The 19,201-nt window shown below is 54.0% G+C and overlaps 1 protein-coding gene across 2 annotated transcripts in view; it reads right to left on the reverse strand.

Annotated features, from left to right (window-relative positions):
* The window catches only part of CTXN1 (cortexin 1), a 41,210-nt gene that overhangs the window by 3,448 nt on the left and 18,561 nt on the right, over window positions 1–19,201 (reverse strand). The window contains exons 2-3 of one of the 2 annotated variants that reach the window (XM_080382337.1): window positions 18,688–18,804; window positions 455–568 (exon numbers count right to left, since the gene is read on the reverse strand). The gene's annotated coding sequence lies outside the window, so the exon portion shown is untranslated. The remainder of the gene's footprint in view (window positions 1–454; window positions 569–18,687; window positions 18,805–19,201) is intronic. The other variant, XM_080382338.1, reaches the window with a different exon arrangement.

Here is a 19,201-nt window from a genome sequence, read left to right on the forward strand (position 1 = left end):
CAACGCTGCTAAATAACCAGGGGCAGGGAGGTTCCCAGGTGGATCTCTCGTTTTCTAGCAAGCTGAAGAAGCCAATCGCAGGGCGCACGAAGGCATGGGATGCATGGGCAGCCCAGGGCACTGGTGCCAAGCTTGCTGGTCTGCCCTTAAATCCCCAGCAATCCTCTGGAGAAGGTGCCTATCTGCTAAGGCTTGTGCTGCAGGGCCTTTTGGAGCAGGTGTTGTGAATCACAGGACAATTCCCACCGGAAAGGCTCTCAGCTGTGGGGCCAGAGTGGGCTGCTCAGGGCTTTACCTAGTCTGGCCTTGAAGTTCTCCCAAGCCAGACACAAGCTTGGGATCTGCTCCTGCCTGCTGAGGGACACGTGTCCAGCTGCCACATCTCTCCTAGCACAGCGACTGCCTTTGGTTTTGCATCAGGTATAGAAGAAGGATGGGGAAGGAGGGCACCTACCTCACTGCAGCTGCGTGGGGTCACTAGCATTGCTCTTGCAATGGGAGGAGGAGAAGGCTGTGTCCAAACAGCCACGTCACTGAGGAAAGATCTCCAGGGTCCAGCTGTCTTGGGCTAGGGATGCAAAACAGAAGGACAAAGATAGCAGAAGAGGTTAAAAGGACCACAGTCACTAGGAGTTGTAGAGAAACACCACAAGGCATGCCTGAAGTTCTCAGTGTCTCATCAGACTGGATGGAGTTCACCTAGGAGAACATCTACACCAACATCCCCTTACAGCATCCTGGAGCTCGAGTGCTCTCAGTGCTGTGGAGACTCCAGGAAATAAAAGAAAAGCCCCACTGGGAGATATCAGGAAACAGTTGAAACATCTCCCTGCCCTCGCGGGCAGCAATAGTGTCTCTGGGAGCAGTATCAGTGGGAAAGGAAAAGGCAGAGCTAAAGCAGCCCCAAGGGCAAGGCCCCCAGCTGCGGACCAGAGCAGGTTCAGCATGGCTCAGACACGTGCTGAGGACCTTCTCCCTTTACCTGCAGCTCCTGGGACAGCAGGAGGAACAGCGCTCACAGGCTTTAAAAATAATTTAATGTAACAGCAGCAAAATAAAGGGCAAGAGCAGCAGCAACAAGGTGAGCCCAGCTGTTCTCTGACTTTTCACCCTGGTTATTTGGTACTCTCCCATCCCGGGCATGTCTCATGTCTAGACCAGACGCGGGGTGCCCTCTCCGCCAGCCCTGCTCTCCTCTGGGACAGAGCACCGCCATGAGACCCCTGCCCACAGGGGTGGCGAGCCCCCAGCTGGCATCCCTGCATCAGTGTTTGGCCAGGGTACCTCTGAACTCCAACCACCACCCCAAACCAGCTGTCCTGGCACTTCCACTGAGAGCAAATCCCCAGGTACTTGCCGAGGGTCCCAGTCTCCTTCAGGGCTGAGCGGGGGCTTTGCCCTCATTTGTCGGGTTTGCACTATCGCAGGGAAGTGCCCAGTGCAGTTCCCTAAAGGGAAACTACACCTCCGTCCCGTGTCACATTAAGAGGACGTTGGCCACCCCTAGTGTGACTCCATCCAGCAGCCTCTCAGGCTGTCAAGCTTCTGTCATGCTGGGCTTTATTCCTCCCCCCACATAGCCCCAGCTGAGCACGGGATGCAGGTATGAGTCAAACAGGGCTCCCACGGGTACCACATCACAGAACCACAGAACCGTGTAGGTTGGAAAAGACTTTTAAGACCATCGAGTCCAACCATGGACTCAGCTCTGCCAAGGCCACCATTAAACCATGTCCCTAAGCACCAGGTGTTTTAAACACTCCCAGGGATGGTGACTCCACTATCTCGCTGGGCAGCCTGTCCCAGTGGCTTGACAACCCTTTGGTGAAGAAATTCTTCCTAATATCCAGCCTAAACCTCCGGCGGCGCAGCTTGAGGAAGGGCAGGAGGATGGGGTTGAGAGACCTGAGCTGTTGGGGCTGCCACCTGGGCAGAGGGCACCTGGGTCTCCCCCCACAGCTGGTGGGTGGTGGCTCCGTGTGGTGCTGTCTGGGGGAGGAATCCCCACCTGTGGAGAAGCACGGGTGGGACAGAGCATCCCGCTCCTCTCACGGAGCTCTCGGGGGCGGGTGCAGCTCCCTACAGCCTGAGCCACCCACAGAGCTCCTCCTGCCCTGGGAGCCCTTGGGACCTCCCCGGGCTTTGGAAGCACCATGTGGCTGGGGCACTGCTGCCTCTCCACTGCACTTCTCTGTGCTCAGGGGAGATTTGTGCTTCCCACTGATGCATCTGGGTTAGAAAAATCTCGCGTCATGGTTCTCGATGCCAGAGATGCTCAGGACTGGCCCTGCTGCAATATAAGGTACCCAAGCACAAATCATATATCTGGAGATACCAGCTAACTCACACATCAAAAGTGCAGAGAGGAACGGGCACGTTCAGGAGAAAACAGAAGGTTTTCTGCTAAATAGTATCCCTATTTTTTTATCCTGTAGTACTCAGGATAAAGGGTTCCCCTCACATTTGGGATGCATTGCTTTTTCACTACTGTGTGAAGAATCAGATCTTACTTTCCCGGGAATTTTGAGCAGAGCAAAAAAAAACCTGCTGATAAGACAGTTAAATGAAGGCAGCTGTTATTTAAGGAACGTTTGATTGAGTTTTATTAAGATTCATGTTCCCTTAGTAACTAAGAAGAATACATGAGCAAGGAAATTGCTTAATAGGGACTGAGCTCACAAAGGAAGAGGATCACTGTCAACAATTCAGCAACGCTGCGGTGAGATTTTTCTGGGTATGAACCACGAATTAAACATTTAATTTGGGAATGGCAAATATCTAATGAGATATTAATTTAAAAAGAAGTATGGAGCCGTGTTTACCGATGCAGGATGCCATCTGGTACGGAGGGCTCACCCTTCCCACTACAGACACCTCCAATCTGGGAATGTGAGTGGGCAGTGAAGGGAGGTTATGGGCGCTCAGCAGGGATGGGGCTGCACAGCACCGGCATGACTCAGCCTGCTCACTGGACTACACCCAGACACTCCTGCTAGCGCCAGCTTGTTCCACCCTTTAAGTCCTTGCAGGTTTTTAACCAGGAGTCAAGACGTAGGGATAGGTAGTGGGTGGGAAAGTACAAAGGCCTGGAGAAGAGAAGGCTCCAGGGACACCCTGCTGCGCCCTTTTGGTAATTAAAGGGGGCTTATAAGGGAGATGGGGACAGGGGTAATGGTTCTAAACTAAAAGAGGGGAGATCCAGACTAGCTATAAGGAAAAAATGTTTACGCTGAGGGTGAAGCACGGGCACAGAGAGCCCAGAGAGGTGGTGGGTGCCCCATCCCTGGAAACATTCAAGGCCAGGTTGGACGGGGCTTGGAGCAACCTGGTCTGGTTGAAGATGTCCCTGCTTATGGCAGGGGGCTGGACCAGGTGGCCTTTAAAGGTCCCTTCCCACCCACACCATTCCATGATTCTAAGAAGTGTCCAAAGCAGAATCAGAGCCTAATTAGGGAAAGCAGCTGGAGAAAGCCTTCTGTGTCAGCCGGAAAGCAATTTCTGGAATCTAACATTTTGGGTATTGCTTACTTCCAATTTACAGCATGGTAACCTTGTTCAAAAGAAAATAATCTGTTCCTCCTTCAAATAGTTTACTCCCACCAGCAAATAAAAGATGAAGCCAGGAGCCCTGGCGTAGCCGTGCTTCGCTCCGCGTTAGTCCAGCTCAGTGCAGCTGGTGTGCAAGGGATGGGGAGCGGGGAGCCCAGCTCCCTGTGCAGGGTCTGAGCAACGAGGCAGCTCCCCAGGTCACCGGTAAATCTGTCTCAGGGGGCTGGGAGGTTACAGCAGCTTTGCAGCACCTGGCACTGAAAGGTGTGTGTTTTGTCAGCACGAATTAAAAAACCCAGACCCGCGTGATTTGCACAATAAAGCTCCATAAAGGCTTGATATGCTCAAAGGATGGAGCTGGAAGATGACAGGGCATGAGCCACACGGAGCAGGGCTTAATTGCACGGTGTCGTCAGTGCAGCCGAACAGCTAGGGAATTACTCCGTTTACACACTTTTAAATAGACCCAACTTAGTACTTCTATAACCCAAAATAGACATTTACAATTATATAAGGATGAGAAATAAGACTAATGTCTTCAAAGGAGAAACTGGAGCTACTTTTGATGGAGGAGACCTAGGAGGGGCTAAAATGCTTAAATTCAAATGAAGCTTTCGCAGAGACCAGAATGAAATGCCTGCACAGAGAATAAGGACCGGAGCAAATTCATTAGGATGGTGCTAAAATAACCCTGCTTTGAAAAGCACAGCCCTACTGTTGCCCCCCATACAAAGCTATTTGAGACATCTAGGAGACAAATGTAAAAGATAGATGCAGCCAGGGTCCTGGGAATGTCTAACAAAGATGGTTCTGTGACCAGGAGAGCAGTGCAGCATAAGCACTAACACAGGGCTCCAGCAAAAGGCTGAGAGCACATCTGCTGCTCGGTGGGAGCCCGAGGTCTCGCAGGACCCGGCTCCCTGTGCTCCCCTTGGTTAATATTCATTGCATCACCGCACATGGTGCACAACCGCCTGTTGCAACCAGACAGCAAACGCGATCGCCAGGGAGATAGGAAAGCAAACGCCCTCACGAGGACTGCAGGCAAACAAGTTTCTGCCTAAGCAGGAGGATTTCTAGGACCTCAGCTCCTTAGAGATGGGAAAAGGCTTTACCTGCAAGTGCAGCAGGGCTGTGGCGCTCGCTCCGGTGTGCCAAAGGGTCCGTCCATCCGCAGCGGGTCCACTCGCCCCGGTGGAGCTGGAGGCAGCTGGGTGCCTCCCTGGGGCATGCGCCCTGTGCCTGGCACTGGGACACCACCTCGGAGGCAGCGGAATTCTTTGCAGGGTTGACTTTGCCTTTTTGGGTAAACCTGGCCGCTGGGTTCAAGGAACGCATCCCGCCGGGTTCCTGCCCGGCTGCAGCACAAGCACAACCAGGGGCCCTGCCAGGGGAAGCTGAACTTCCAACAGGATGCAGACCCCTGGAGCAAAGAGCTGTGTGGGCTCTCAGAGGTGTTTCTGCCCCCTGTTAAAGCACATTGTGGGTCTCCTGCCTGGCCGATGCTGAGAGCACAGGGCTGTGTTCTCCTGCTGCCCTATGGCACACACCCTGGCCCCGGGAGCAAACAAAGCTGGGACTCTCCAGACGTGTTTCTGCCTTCCCTTCCTACGCATCCCAAAGCCAAATTGCTGCGCTGTCCCTGGAAATCTGCTCCTGCCTTTGCCACCAGGTGCTGGTGCAGGGCTCACACAGGGGCCGTCTCCTCTCTCCTTCTTCAGCAGGCAGCCAAGCCCAGCAGGAACAAAGTTGTTTCCCATTTCAGGAACCCAGTCTGCCCAGAGAGCAGTGTGTGCAACCTCGCCTTCCCAGCTTCCCTCTTCTCGCTGCCAGGGGGGCACCCAAGCCGTAACCTCAGCACCCTCCACCGAACATCCCTGCAGGGAGAGACCCTCCTGGCCCTGCCGAGGTGGGTATGTACATTGTACAGATGATGCTGTGCCCCAAGAAGGATGCTGAGCCCCCTTCTGCCTTCAGCCTGGCTGTGTCTGAACCACCTACGGGGTGCATCTCAGCCTGGTGGTACAGGCAAACACCGGGCAGCTAGCTGCCCAGGGACAGGCAGCGCCAGTATCTACCCAGGAACCACAGTCCATGTCTGGGCTCCCTCCCTATTAATGCTTGTTACTGACAGCAAGATCCTGGGGGCTCCTTCATGGACCCTCTCAGTCCCTCTCCATCACTTGGCCCTGTGAGGGCAGTGTGAGGATGGACAAGGACATATGGTGTCCAAGAGACATTGGACCAGCAGCCAACACCCATGCTCGAGGAAGATCCCAAGCCTCAGTGGATCCCCCAGTTGGTCTGATGTAGACAGATCTCCCCTCACGCTCTAAAGCCTGCTCACAACATCGCTTTTCAAGCATCTTCCACCACAAGGAGTGGTAGGACAGGCTGGGGCTCCAGCCCAGCACATCTGTACCCCAAACCCTGACGTTAAGAGCTTGGTCCATCTTCTGCTAAAGCAGCCTGTGCTAAGGGGAAGGCCACCTTCTCCACCACTGCTTCTCCAAACCCATGCAGCCACTGTGGAGGGGCTCTCCCAACAAGGCAGCTCTGCTGGACAAGACTGCAGCCATGCACAGCAGCCAGGGGGAATGAGCAGAGCACGGACACGGAGTATGAGGGATGTCCCATCCACTTTTTTGCAAGTGAAAGGGGCAGCCTTTCAGCCAAGGGGGAGTTTAGCCCAGCCCCAGTTAAGCAGAGATGCTTGCCCCCAGATCCCAGGCTCTGGCATCCCTGGACCCCCGGGGTGGGGGGCACGGGAAGCCTGGACAAGCGCAGGGCTCTGCAGCACACCCTTCACCTGCCTCCTCTCCGCAGTCACCCCAGCACACATGGAAAACCTACCACTGCCAAACCAAGCCACCTGGGAAGAAGATACACCCCCCAGGAAAGGTTGCTCCCACCCATCCCACCCCAAATCCCAGCCTCCTGCCCTCTCCATCCAGCCCTGACAGCCGCCACCAGAAGATATACTGGACCCCAGCACCAAACAAGCAGAGCCAGCCCCACCTCCTCAGCCCACCACCCTGAGGGGTGGGGGGTCCCTGGCAGCCAAGTGCGAAGGGAATGACACCCCCCGGCTCTGCTCCCCACAGCACGAGAGTAGATGGGGCTTGGGTGGTACCTGGCTGCCACGGACTCCCGGCTCCATCACTTGCCATCTCGAGCGAAGGAGCAGCCGCCTCTCTCCTGGGGAGTGCACAGGGAAGGCAGCTGCTCTTCACTCACGCTGGAGCGGGTTCCTATGGCGATGCAGAATCAATTATAATAAAAGGTGGAGCACAGCAATTGGAGACGAGAGAAGTTTCGTGAGCTGCCTGCCTGGGAAAGCCAGATGGTGGGAGAACACAGGGCTGGGGGCTGAGCCTGCCCAGCCCCAGGCTACGCTTCCTGGATCCTTGTGTTGCTCCCACCGAAGCCCCTCTAATCCCCAAAGCAACGCGCCTGCGTCACAGCCCTCCCAAGCCATCTGAGACCCCTGCGTGCCCACAGCGTGCCCGTGTCTGTCCCAGACCCCCAGCCCCAGTCCTGGCATCTTGGGATGCTCCAGAGCCAGTGCAGCATCCCTGCCGGGCAGGGACCCCCCTGCCACTCAGGCCACTGCCAGCTGCACCCAGGGCAAGGGACTGAGCATCAGCAAGACACTGGGGCACAGCCGGCCGTGAAGATGCCCAAAGGACTGCAGAATCTCACTGCAGCCCCACAAACACCTTCCCACCCCAGCCCCAAGCAGCCATCCAGTTTTCTGGGATGCAAAGAGCTGCCAGGCTTGCACAGAGTCACACCTGGCTCGCAGGGAAACATGCCCAAGCTCTGGGAGCTCTCCAGGAACCTGACTACATGCCTGGACCCGAACCAGGAACCCAGCACAGCAGCAGTCCCGCACAAGCTCCCAGAAGACGAGCGTGCGTCACCGGCTCTGCCTGCTGCTGCCTCCCACCTGCCTGCCCTCCCCACCTCTGCCAGCCATATCTGTAGGAGCAAACTCGAGGGATGTTTTTTCCACTTGGGAGAAGAGCAACAGGAGCCTTGGAGCCTGGGCTGATGAGATACAATTTGGAGGAAGAACTAGCACCAGATGGTTGGTCACCACGACCGGGACACACTGACCACAGGGTCATTATCTACACGCAGCTTCAAAGGACATCCTCAGAGCTAAAAGATGCAGCGATAAGAGGGTCCAGGCTCCTGCCAGGAGGAGGTCAACAAGTGAAAAATGACCTGCAAATAAATATACTTGGTCACACCAGCAAAACCACCAAGTTCTTGGCACAGTCTGGCTGTCTGAGCTCCTCCCACGGCCCCAGCAAGATGGATTTGGCCATCCCCAGCCACTCCAGGAACATTTTCAGGTCAAGCCTGGGAGCTGGATGCCCCTTTGAGCACAGTTTCTCCCCTAAGCCATCACCACTTTGGCCACGTATGGCTCATGGCTCCTGCCAAACGGCAGATCATTGCACACACAAATCCCCATGGAGGAGAGAAGAGAGCTCAGGTCCTGCTGTACCGGAGCCCCAAGGGGACAGAGACAGGGAGGAGGAGGAGGAGACTTCATGCAAGGGAAACCAGGGGGACACCCACTGCTAGCTGCTCTGGAGAAAAATGGACTCATTTCTCCTCATCCAGGTGCTCGGGAGGAGACAGAAAAGACTCCAGATGGCTGTTGGAGGCACCTAGAAGTGCGGATTAGATGCTAAGGCTGCAGGTAGCCGCTGGGAGCTAATGCAACCCCTCCGCACATTGCTTCCTCTTTACAATTTTAGCGATTTCCCCGGTGCAAAAATTCATCCTGCAAAAATTAATCACCAAACCATAAAAGCAAACTCCTCTATGTGTAACAGCACCAGAGGAGCATAATTGTGATCCCCAGCCCCTTCAGCACAGTGCAGCGTGCTCCCTTCCTACAATGAGGTGATTCATTGTAAATACCTGGAAATAACCACGCAATTTCCTGCACTATCCATCTTAGCTGCTAATTGAAATGGGTTTTCTGAAAGGTGCCTACAGAGAGCATTCTCACACTTAATCAGCACAGGGAACGCTCACTGCCTGGGGCAAAGGGGAGGCAGGCCACATCAGTGGCTTCCCTGCAAAATTAATATTGCTTTGCTAGTCCTCTGTCCTCTGGCAGGACTGGGGGGTGTGTGTGAATGAACAGTTCCTAAAGGCCTCCTGCACATCCACTCCTGGAAGAGCCACGGGAGCCTTCCGTGCTCTGTGGCTGCACTGTTTGTGGAGCCGTGTCCCCTGCAAGCTGCAGGACCTGCTTGTGTCGAGGACCCTGGGAGCCCCTCTGCTGATGGGTACCCACCGGCAGAGCATCCTCCCTGCATCCACCCCACCCCAAGCCAACTTAGCCCAGACAGCCCAGTCCATTCCAGCCCAGCCCAGTCCATTCCCACTCCACCTAGCCCAATCCAATCTAGTCCATCCCAGTCAAGCCCCATCTAACCCTCCCCTTGGCCCCATGACCTTGATTTTCACGTCTCTCGTGCACCATGACTAGCCAAGTAACCTTGCCACATCCTGAACATCCCAGCTCCTGGCCAGAGCAGGAGCTCTGAGCTGGTCACATACCAGCTCAGCATCCAAACTCAAAACACCAGCTGGTTCCTGAGATGATGGCACTGAGTTTTCACCATTTCCAGCTGTTGCTTGTTTTCCAGACCCAGATTTCCGTGGGCTTCCCCATGGCTCATTTGCTCATCGTCCCATCTCTCTCCAGGTGACGGTGACCCAGCACCCTTTGCCCAGGGCTGCTGGGCTGTGACAAGACAGCACACGGCACCCCCTCCCCAGGGGTCCTGGCACTCCATGCGCTTTCTGTGTTGGCTGCTCCAGGCTTTGCTACCATGTCTAAGCCTGATCTGCAAAGAGAGGTCCTCAACACCTTCGCCAGCCTTTCTCCTCCCCAGAGGCCAGCTGGGTGCAACGTACAGAGCTGCTGTGGAGACACAGGCTGCGGCCAGCACCCTGCACCAGCAGAAGGGACCAGCCCCTGCCCCAGGGCATCCTCATCCAGCTGCTCCTGTGCCAGACTGGCAGCAGCTCTGCTCCACGGTGGAGACCGTGGCTGCATTTCAATGAGCTCCTGCTGATTTTATCTCCTTTAAACTGATGAGGGTTGTTTGTGCAAACACAATTACATCAGCTGAGAGCTCTCCATGAGCACAGCAACCACATTATGGACCGGACAGGATTTCCCTTGCTGGGATTGTCTCCAGCAGAGCAGGCTGCATCTGTGACACTGAGCAAGAGCCAAGAGGAGCAGGAAGGGTGCTGAGCATGCAGGTGTGCATCGGTCCCAGCCCACACCTTCCCAAAAGCACAGGGAACAGAGTCCAGGTGAGCAGCAGCAGAGCCAGGGTACATGAAGTCCCTCACTGTTGCAGCCTGGTTTGCTTTGGAGTCCTCCCAGAGGAGCACAAAACCACACCAGGCACAGGGTCCCCCCTTGCTGCATCACTGGCAGCAGCTTGGACCCTGCTACCTCGTGGCATCGTGCAGAGACCAAGCCCATCTCCTCTGATCCAGAAGTTTCCAGCACTTCAGGCTGTCAGAGCAAGGCTTCCTGCCCAAACCAACAGACGTTGTGCTGGGACCCCCCAGGCAGGGTCTGTGTGGGGAGAGCAGAGCTCGCTCCTTCAAGGAACCGGCAGAGGATAAGCACAAAATGGCTTTAGTGACGACACATGTGGATTCCCTCAGACCAGTGATTCCGGGCAAGTCACCCACATGTCCCTTTACAGCCAAGCCATCGTGTACACAGGATCCCAGGTCCAGTATACTCAGGATGCTCTAATTCTTTTTTCTTGAAATTCCTACCCACCCACCCACCCTTAAGTCCCTGCTCAAAAGTACATACCTGGGGGTATCACCGTGTGGGAGCTTCCCACCCTGCCCTCACTTCTTGGAAGGGTCTCAGAGCTGGAGGATATCCTTCTGCTGAAGATTTGGCCTCTTACAAGAAAAGCTGGATAAGCCTTGGGGAAAACTCGGGACACAAGTTCCCTGAGGCACATGGAAGACTCTGGCATTCGGAAATATCGATCCTGACTGCACTTCAGAGCATGGATTTAATACTGCACAGCAGCCTGCAGTCACTGCCCCAGCAAAGCACCGGGCGGGTGGTCCAGGCTTTGGATGATGCTGAACTAATTGTACCATGGAGACAGCAAGGGAGTTTGTTCTGCCTGGACTTAGAGGACTTGGTAATTAAATGATGTTCAGGTTTTGCATTATCTCACCACTCAGCCAAGCACTTTTGAAAGAAAAAAGAAGAATGTTTCTCTAATCAAAAATCTATTCACCTATGAAACGCAATAAATCTCAGAAAGGGATCTAAGCACTTTTTTTTTTAGTGCTGACAAAGTGATATTGTAAAATACTGCAGCGGTTGCACTGGGTAAAACCCTGTGGCACAGAATGACTGTTTTTGTCTTTGAGGACAGAGACTGCAAACGCACACTCGGATGCTTCAGTTCAAGGCAAAAATAGTTGCCCATGTCTCGGTGAAAACCACCCTTTATTCACACAGAGTTCACCGATTAAAGATTTTAATTTAAAGATTTTAATTTAACTGCCAATGGCAATTAACGAAAATTAGCTTCTGACTTAGTATGAGACGGGATCACAGCACGTGCTGCTGCTGCCTCGGAAGGGCTGGGCAGCTCAGGGAAGGTTCTCGCCTTGAACAGCTGGGCTTGATGATCTCAAAGGTCTTTTCCAGCCTAAATGATTCTCCGAGATCCTCTCCCTGGCCTGAAGGCACCATGTGCCCCGTGAGCGGTAGGGATGGAGCCAGGCTGGGTGCACCAAGGCCGGCAGGGCTGGTGGCAGCTCCCATCCCCTTTCCTGGACACCGACCCGACCCTTCATGCTGGGGGCTGAGGACACATTTCTCAACATGCCCGGGTGACAACGAGGGAAGAGAATGTCCTTTCCCGGGCTCATCCAGAGCACTTGGGAGCAGCTGACACCTCCGGAACGGCAGCTGATCAAGCAGCTGATCAAGCAGGGAATCGCACCTCATTACTCTTTCCCACGAGCCAAGTTTGGCTTCGCAAAGCCATCGCGGATAACGTGAGGGATGCTGTGCAGCTCACCTGTTCTCTGCTGTCTGCAGGAGGCGTGCCCTCTCCCTGCGCAGCCCCAGCAGTTGCTGAGAGCTTCCTTTACCCACTAGGGAGAAGTCAGGAGAGGAACCACGGTCCTTCAGGGACTCCAGCACCTGTGGAGTCATGGCAGTGTCATCTCCAAGTCCTCTGCAGCCCAGGACCGCCACAGTCCCAGTCAGCCCTGGAGGGGACCACATCATCCCAGGACGAGGCCATGGGGATGGGGTCCCCAGGCCACCCCGTGGAGGGGGAGCAGGCAGGTGCAGCGCAGAGCAGAGCTGGCAGGACTAGCTGCCCCAGGGGCCACATCTGCACATGCCCTCCAGGGTCATTCCTCTGTTCTGCCTAAGAGATGCAGTTAGTCTTAAAAAAATCCAGGATGGAAGTGTCACCAGCTGCTGTGGCTTTGATGGCTGGTGTCAGTCACCAGACAATGAGGGACTATCAAGTTCTCCTACTTGATCATCTAAACTTGTCCAGCTTGGGCCATATAATTCTCTTGAAGATAAACTGCTCCACTGCCAGTGTCCCAGAGAAAGAGCACCAAGGCTCGTGGGGCCAGCCTAAGGCTGGGATGCAAATCTGGAGCTGCCACCAGACAAAGACCAGGCTTCGAGCAAGTGTCTGCTGTCTTTCCAAGCAGATCTTCCTTTGGGAAAAGGATCCTTTGGACTCAGCATAGCCAAAGCCGCCGTTCCTGCCCCCCCCAGAAGGTGCCCAGGCGTGCTCCTCACCATGCAGCAGCACCAAGGGGCTGGCCAGGTCAGTGGCAGCTGCTGGATTAAATCCCGGAATCCACAGCTAAGGAATGTTACTGACGATGCACGGTCAAGCCACTTGAAAGCTGGGATTTGCCAGGCAGGAGGTTGTCTCAGCCACATTAATTAGGCCCCCTTCTCCAACAGCATTATGATACAGCAATTAATGACAAAATCACTCACTACTTCTTCCCATGCCTGGGCAGCTGTTCAATGTCTCTGCTTGTTTTCCTTTTACGGTGTTTGGCCTTGCCGTTGCACGTGCTGCATCCAACCCTGTGTGGGCTACAAGACCGTGAAGCCCCTTCTGCAAGTGCCGGGGCTCGAGCTCTGGGAGCGCTGAAGAATCACCCCCAGGACAAAGGGTGAGGCGTTTTGGAGGAATTTGTTGCTGGCTTCAGTCTCATCTCCAGAATTATAAATTTTCTTCCTACAGACAAAAGTGGGCCAGCGAAGTGGTAGTCATTACTGTGCCTCATTTCAGGTTCTATTCTAAAAGACAGAGGTTTATTTGCAACAAGAAGGAAACATCAGTTTCCTCTGATTTCATTTAAGCCAAAATTATCCCTTAAAAAAAACAAGTACCCTGAGGTAGATCCACAGCAAGTTCTTGTAAAGAGGTAGAGCTGGGCACGGTGACAAGCAATAAATACATAATTTTACAACAGAAGCCACTAGGCAACCCCACTGTATTGAGACAGGAAAATGAGGGAAGACCTGGTCTTTTTACTCCAGATCCAGCCCATGGGAGCCCTGTGGCACATGCCACCTTGCACAAGGAATCTGCTAAAGTCCTGGAAACAGCAGCTCTGCTCCTCCTGAGAGGGGAGGTTGCTTTCATCCTCCTTCCCCTCATCGGCTGCTCAGGAACCTTCTCATTTCCAGCCCCATTTTGTCCCAGCCAGGTCCATCCTAGCTGCCCAGACCTGCTGGTCACCAGTGACCTCTCCTGCACCAGCTGAGAGCCACCACGTGCCCGCAGGTGGGACGGGAACCGGGCTGGCACCGCGGGGCTGATGTGAAACACCCGGCTACAGCTGTGCTGCCGGGCAGAGAGGGAGCACGCCTGCTCCACTCTAATTAGTGTGAATCATTAAATAAAATGTCCCCTTCCTGACTTCAGCATGTGTTAGTGAAATAGCTCTATCAAAGCTGCCTTGTCAGGGGACAAGAAGTATCTTTCTGCTGGGATTACACAGCCGTGGAATTATCCCTTGCCTTTGACAAGATCAATTAATTACTTCAAAGTCATTTGCAGTAATAAATTAACTTCTCTTCTTTCCTCCCCGTTAAGCTGGAGCGTAGCTGCTGAGCAAGTAGCAGTACCTGGGCAGGCGCAGGGTCCCTGCCTGGGACCCCTGTGGCCAGGCTCTGAAGCAGGCGAAGGCTGGATTCTGCTCCCGGGGGGTCTCTGCTGGGTTCCCCCAGCCCATCGCCCAGCCGTGCTGCAGGTCTGCCATCCACACCCGGGCGCCTCTTCCTGGGGTCTCCCTGCCCCTCGCCGGCACAACCATGGATGCAGGCGTGCTCTGCACCCCCTGAACCAGGCATCCCCCAGCGCAGCAGGGTTCGTGCCTTGCAGCCCAACTCATTCGTGCAGATGGGGTTTCCCTCCCCATTCCTACTCAGACATTGGATCAGATGCTCAGCACCGGTTAGAGCAGCCTGGAGAGCTGCCCCAGGCACCCAGAGGTGCAGGGCTGACCTCGTGTGATGGGCAGGGGTCCCTGCCTGGGGACCCTGTCTTGGGCTGCGATGTCACAGAAGCTTAGAAGCTGGAAAGAGCCCAGAGGAGGCTGAGAAGGAGAGAGAGGTCCTGGAGCAAAAGTTTCGAGGGGCCAGGCAATGCAGACCAACGTAAGGAAGAAACCCAGACCTTGGGTCCTGGGGAGAAGCCGCTTGGTGCCTCCCCAGGCAGCCCACTAACAGGGGGAAACAGGAGCTGCAGCGAGACCACCGGGGGGGGGGGGGGGGGGGAACACACCCACGGCTACAGGCAGCCAACCGCCAGACCAAATCCCTACAGCTTTCAGCCAAACTCAGCCATTTTCTAGTTGAGCTGGAGTGGTTCTCGGCTGGTAAACGAAAAAGAGTGAATGCCAGGCTGGTCCCCAGCCAGCCCCATGCCCGACAGCCCACCGCAGCATTACCTGGGTGTCCCCCACCCCTCGGTCCTCCTTTGAGTCCTGGCTGTGCAGAAGGATGAAGGCACTGGAGGACGTAGGCACAGCACCATCAGCCAGGGTCCGGGCACTCGGTCCCACCGGCCACATGAGGACAGCCCTGGTGACTGGCTCTGCCAGACACGCGTTGGCAGCAACTGAGCCACAAACCCTGCAGCTTTCTGGTTGCTCTTTGTCCTGCTGTGGGTCTACACGAGTAGATTTCATGTCCGGGCTAAGACGGGCTGTGTCCCTGACCCACCTGCCTGGCTCTGCAAATGGTCCTGCCAAACCCAAGACCCACACAATGGTGAAGGGAGAAGCATCTACAAAGCAACATGTTTTTCAACAGATATATTCAAATGATGTGTCAGCCCAGGTGATATGGAGGCTGCGGGACACAAATTCTGTCGACACCTTCACTGGGACACATTAATCCGGTCCTAGATAATTCACTCAAAAGAGTCCAGTGATAAAGAGAAGCATTCCCTGAGCAGGCTCTTTCTGAAAGAATTTGTCACCATCAATAAATTGCTGGGAGATTTATTTCTGCCAACCTTAAAACTGCACACAAAGTAATGTGATTTGTTCAAACTCTTTAACATGCTGTTCTCCTTGATTTAAAGTCTGTTGAACTATCTTTATTTTCTTAGCACATTATTAATTCAGATTCTGGCTCTGACGTGAAGGAACTGAGATGCCTCTAGAGTCTGTTATTTGGGAATGAAAGGAGAAAAGGGCAGATGGAAGGGCTTAGGCAGCAAAAAACCAGCTCAGTGTAACTTCAAGCTGGGAATAAGCAAATGTTATCCGCGTCTTGCACGTCACTCGTATTCTTCTTCGTGCCTACAACTTTGACCACGTCAAGATAACCCAGCTCCAGAGCTCCCCATGGGTCTTCCGTTCAAGACTACGTAAATGTATTTCACTCTCCTCAACCCTCTGATCTGCAATCCCAGCTCCAAGGCCAGGGCAGCAACTCTCTGAGCCTTCATGGACCTTAACTGCTGGGACACTGGACAACAGCTGCCTCCAACCCTTGAGGATGGTTTGCCAGCTTTTGCAAGACATCTAATCGGCTCATACCCAATTCAATGAACTTCCCTTTATAGCGGCACCCCTGAGGCCCATAGGGAGGACGCTTGTGCTTTAACTAGCCTTTGTGCCACCAACTCTGGCAACGTCTCCCCAAAACTGCCAGCTCCAGCATCCATCTCCACCGAACCCAGAGCAGGGATGTGTTCAGCCCAGGGTTGGAGCTGGTGTCCCCTCCAGCAAGGACCCACGAATAAGCGTGGAAACATCCCATAAATGACAAGGAACTGGTCTTCCATAATTTTTGTACAAAATCAGCTAGCTTCCACCCTGCGCTGGCTGAGAAGAGGGGGTGAATTGCTTACAGGAACCTTCCCGACGTTAACCTCCACGTCCCTGAGCAGGGCTGTGTAAAACAGCTTCGGCAATTCCTCGGCTGAACAAAGCTCCCAGGGAACATCTGCTCCAAAAGCAACAGCCCTTCACCATCTCAGCAGCAAATTCCCCAGGAGAAGGAGCAACCTTTGCAGATGCTTTTGTTTGCTGTGCCCTGACCGGGAGTTAGAAGTCTTGGGCCAAGGGGGAGCAGGGTGTCACCCAGCCCCAGGAAATGGGGGCTCTAGCCCTGGGTGGGGGCATTCAGCCTCATTAAACTCGGTGGTGAAACCAAGATGCATGGTTACTGCTTCTGTAGATGAGGACTCCAGCTGCCAAGCCGGCTCCTCGGGGCTGTGCTGGCAGTCTGGAGGAGCGTGAGCACTGCAAGGCCTTGATGCTAATCGCTCAGCTTTGGCACTTGTGCTGCTGTGTTGTCTTCTGTCTGTATCCTGATACCACCAGAGACCTCAGCATCTTCCTTCAGGCACAGCAGAGACACTTCCACCACCCTGAAGACCTCGTGACCTCTCCTAATATCATGGGGCAAACTGCCGGTCTGCTGCCAGTGGGGAGCACATGGGCATCCTCCATGCTACAAGCCACCCACTCTCGGTCTCCGACCTGCCCATGCTGCCTCATCTCTCCCATCATCTTGTCTATCAGTTCTGAACTGTTTATCCTCAAACACTTCACAGCCATGCCTGGAGGAGAAAAGCAGCCACATCAGTGGGGAGACAGAACTACCCCCAGCGGGGATCAGCCCGCGGCACAGTGCCTGTTGCACCCTCCTGATGCTTCACCAGTGCTCTCCCAGCGCAGCCAGCTCCAAGCCTGCAGCTCCTGCAGCATCCCAAGCCCGTGGCCAGTCAGGTTGCCATGGTACCCGCAATGCACCTTCACTGCACTGACATTAACCGCAAGGTTATGGCAATCAGGCTGCTATCGCCCCGGTGGTCCTCAACGCCTGGCTATCGCCTGCCACCGCTCCCGGGCAGAGTTCAGGCGCTGGGACCCAGTGTACAGTTTACTCTGCCTTCACAGCCAGCAGAGCTCAGCGTGTGATCATTGCTACCTCCCTCACCGGATTATTTTATCCCCCCCCCCCCCCCCCCTAAAATCACTGATTCATATTCTCAGTCTTAATTGCATCATAACCCAGTTTTGTCTGGGAATCTATTCCGGGAGCAGAGGGTGCCTGATGTAAAGATGCTGGAGGGAGGGCACCCACCTGCATCTCCCAGAGGTGCAGGCATCGTTACAGCAAGGGCTGGTACCAGCAGAATGTGTGTCTCCCAGTATCATTGTGCAAAAGGGCCTTGACCTACAGAGCAACATGCTCCAGGAGCTAAGAAACAACCCCAGTATTCCCCAGCACTACCCAGTTCTCCCACCAGTCATGGTTCTGCCCCTGTGGGGGTTCCTCTGGATCACCCATGGAAAAACTCAGCTTCCAACCACATCCACCCACATCTATTTATGATGTGCTGTGGACTGCAGAAACCGGAGTAAGCGGTGGCTCCATGGGTTCCTTTTCCCAGAAACTCAGCAACGCCAGCAGGAGAAGAATCAGAGAGTCTGGACTTCAGTGAAAAGCTGCTTGACATAGGGAAGAGAAGCTGGTGCCTTATTTTGCTTCAGATTACCTAGAAATCACCGGAGAGGCAAGCCTGACTGGCAGGTGGACCAGCTGGGTCACAGCAGGCGCAGATGTCCTGGCTTTGCTGGGTTTCGGAGTGAAGGGCCCGTGCCTTCGCCTTAACTGCTCTGGGAATGCGAGCTGCAGCCAGGGGGGCAGGAAAGATGCCAGATCAGAAAGAGAGACAGGCATTGGGCCAGTGGGAACAGCTTGGTTAAGCTGAGCATCAGTCTGAGATCATTTTAATCAGCAGGACTAGGTAATCTATGCCGTGTCTCCCTTGGAAAACCAGTGCTTAAAGTCAGGAACCTTTAGCTGGGGTTGCTAATGACTATGTTGAGCCAGGGTACGTGATTACAGGCTATTGATTACTCTCCTTCTGGAGAACAGCAAATATAGTTCCTGGACTGAAGAAAGAACGATAGATACACAAGCAACTACAGACTCTGTATAGTCCAGCTACAACAGCACTCAAGGTTTCTAAAGTAAGCTGGGAACAAAGCAAAGACATATATGTGAGATAAGATAAAATCCTGCAGCATTAACAGAGTATGACCATGCCAGGCAAACTGACAGCTCCTTTCAGTGAGATCGCTGTTTATAGAAAGAAAATTACAATTAATGTCATCTACCAGGATTTCAGCAAAGCACTTGGTATGGTGAGAAATCCACAGTTAGGCTGGAGGTGATGGTGAGTGAAATCGGATGAGCTGTCAGCCAGAGAGGAAGATGTGAGGGGGGTGCTGAAAAGGGAGTGCACAGAGATGGGTTTAATGATGTTCCTCACAGCCCATCCCTGAAGGCTGACTGCGTTTAGGTTCTGTCACTGGCCAGACACAACCAAATAAGAAACATGCGGGAAAAGAAAAAAAAAAGGGGGGGGGAAGATGGCAGTTTGAGAAGCATCCCTGAGGTCATTGGAGACTTGGACATCACTGGAAAGATCACAGGGACATCAAGCAGCCTAAGCCATAAAGAAGAGGGGATCTGAAGGACCAGGATAATGAGATAAGTAATAAGGGTAAGGCTTTACAAGCCCTCACCTGGAAAAGTATGTGCAGGTCCAAAACACAGTCTCAAGCAGGGCTGGATGCAGGGAAAGCTGTGCAGGTCATCAATGGGATGTGAAGTTTTATGATAAGAGACCAGAAGAGCTCAGCCTAGTGAAAAAACAGCAGAGAGGTAATGACTGCTGTCTAAAAATCCCAACTAGCAAATAAAGAACAGAGAGGGTGATGAGCTGTTAAATATAAAGAGTAGCTCAAGCACACTGCCCTAGGCCAGCAGGGAAGTATTCCAGCTGGAATCAGGCAGTACTCCTCCTCATCCCCGAGGATACCCTGACCTGGGCACAGGAACCTTGATCTGCTCACCAAAAAAGATTTTCTGGTGTGGCAGCGGTGGTTACACACAGCTGCTTGCCTGGACACTGTTGGGTCTCTCTAGGAACCTCCCATAGCCTCTGAGATGCAGGTGATGGATGCTGCCCAAAGAGCCTGGATCAACCCAGTAGAGCCCCCCAACTCTCCTGTAGCAGACAGCAGGTTTGGACGTTCC

This window comes from Falco punctatus (assembly GCF_963210335.1).
Source record: "Falco punctatus genome assembly, chromosome: 4".
Taxonomy (NCBI): domain Eukaryota; kingdom Metazoa; phylum Chordata; class Aves; order Falconiformes; family Falconidae; genus Falco; species Falco punctatus.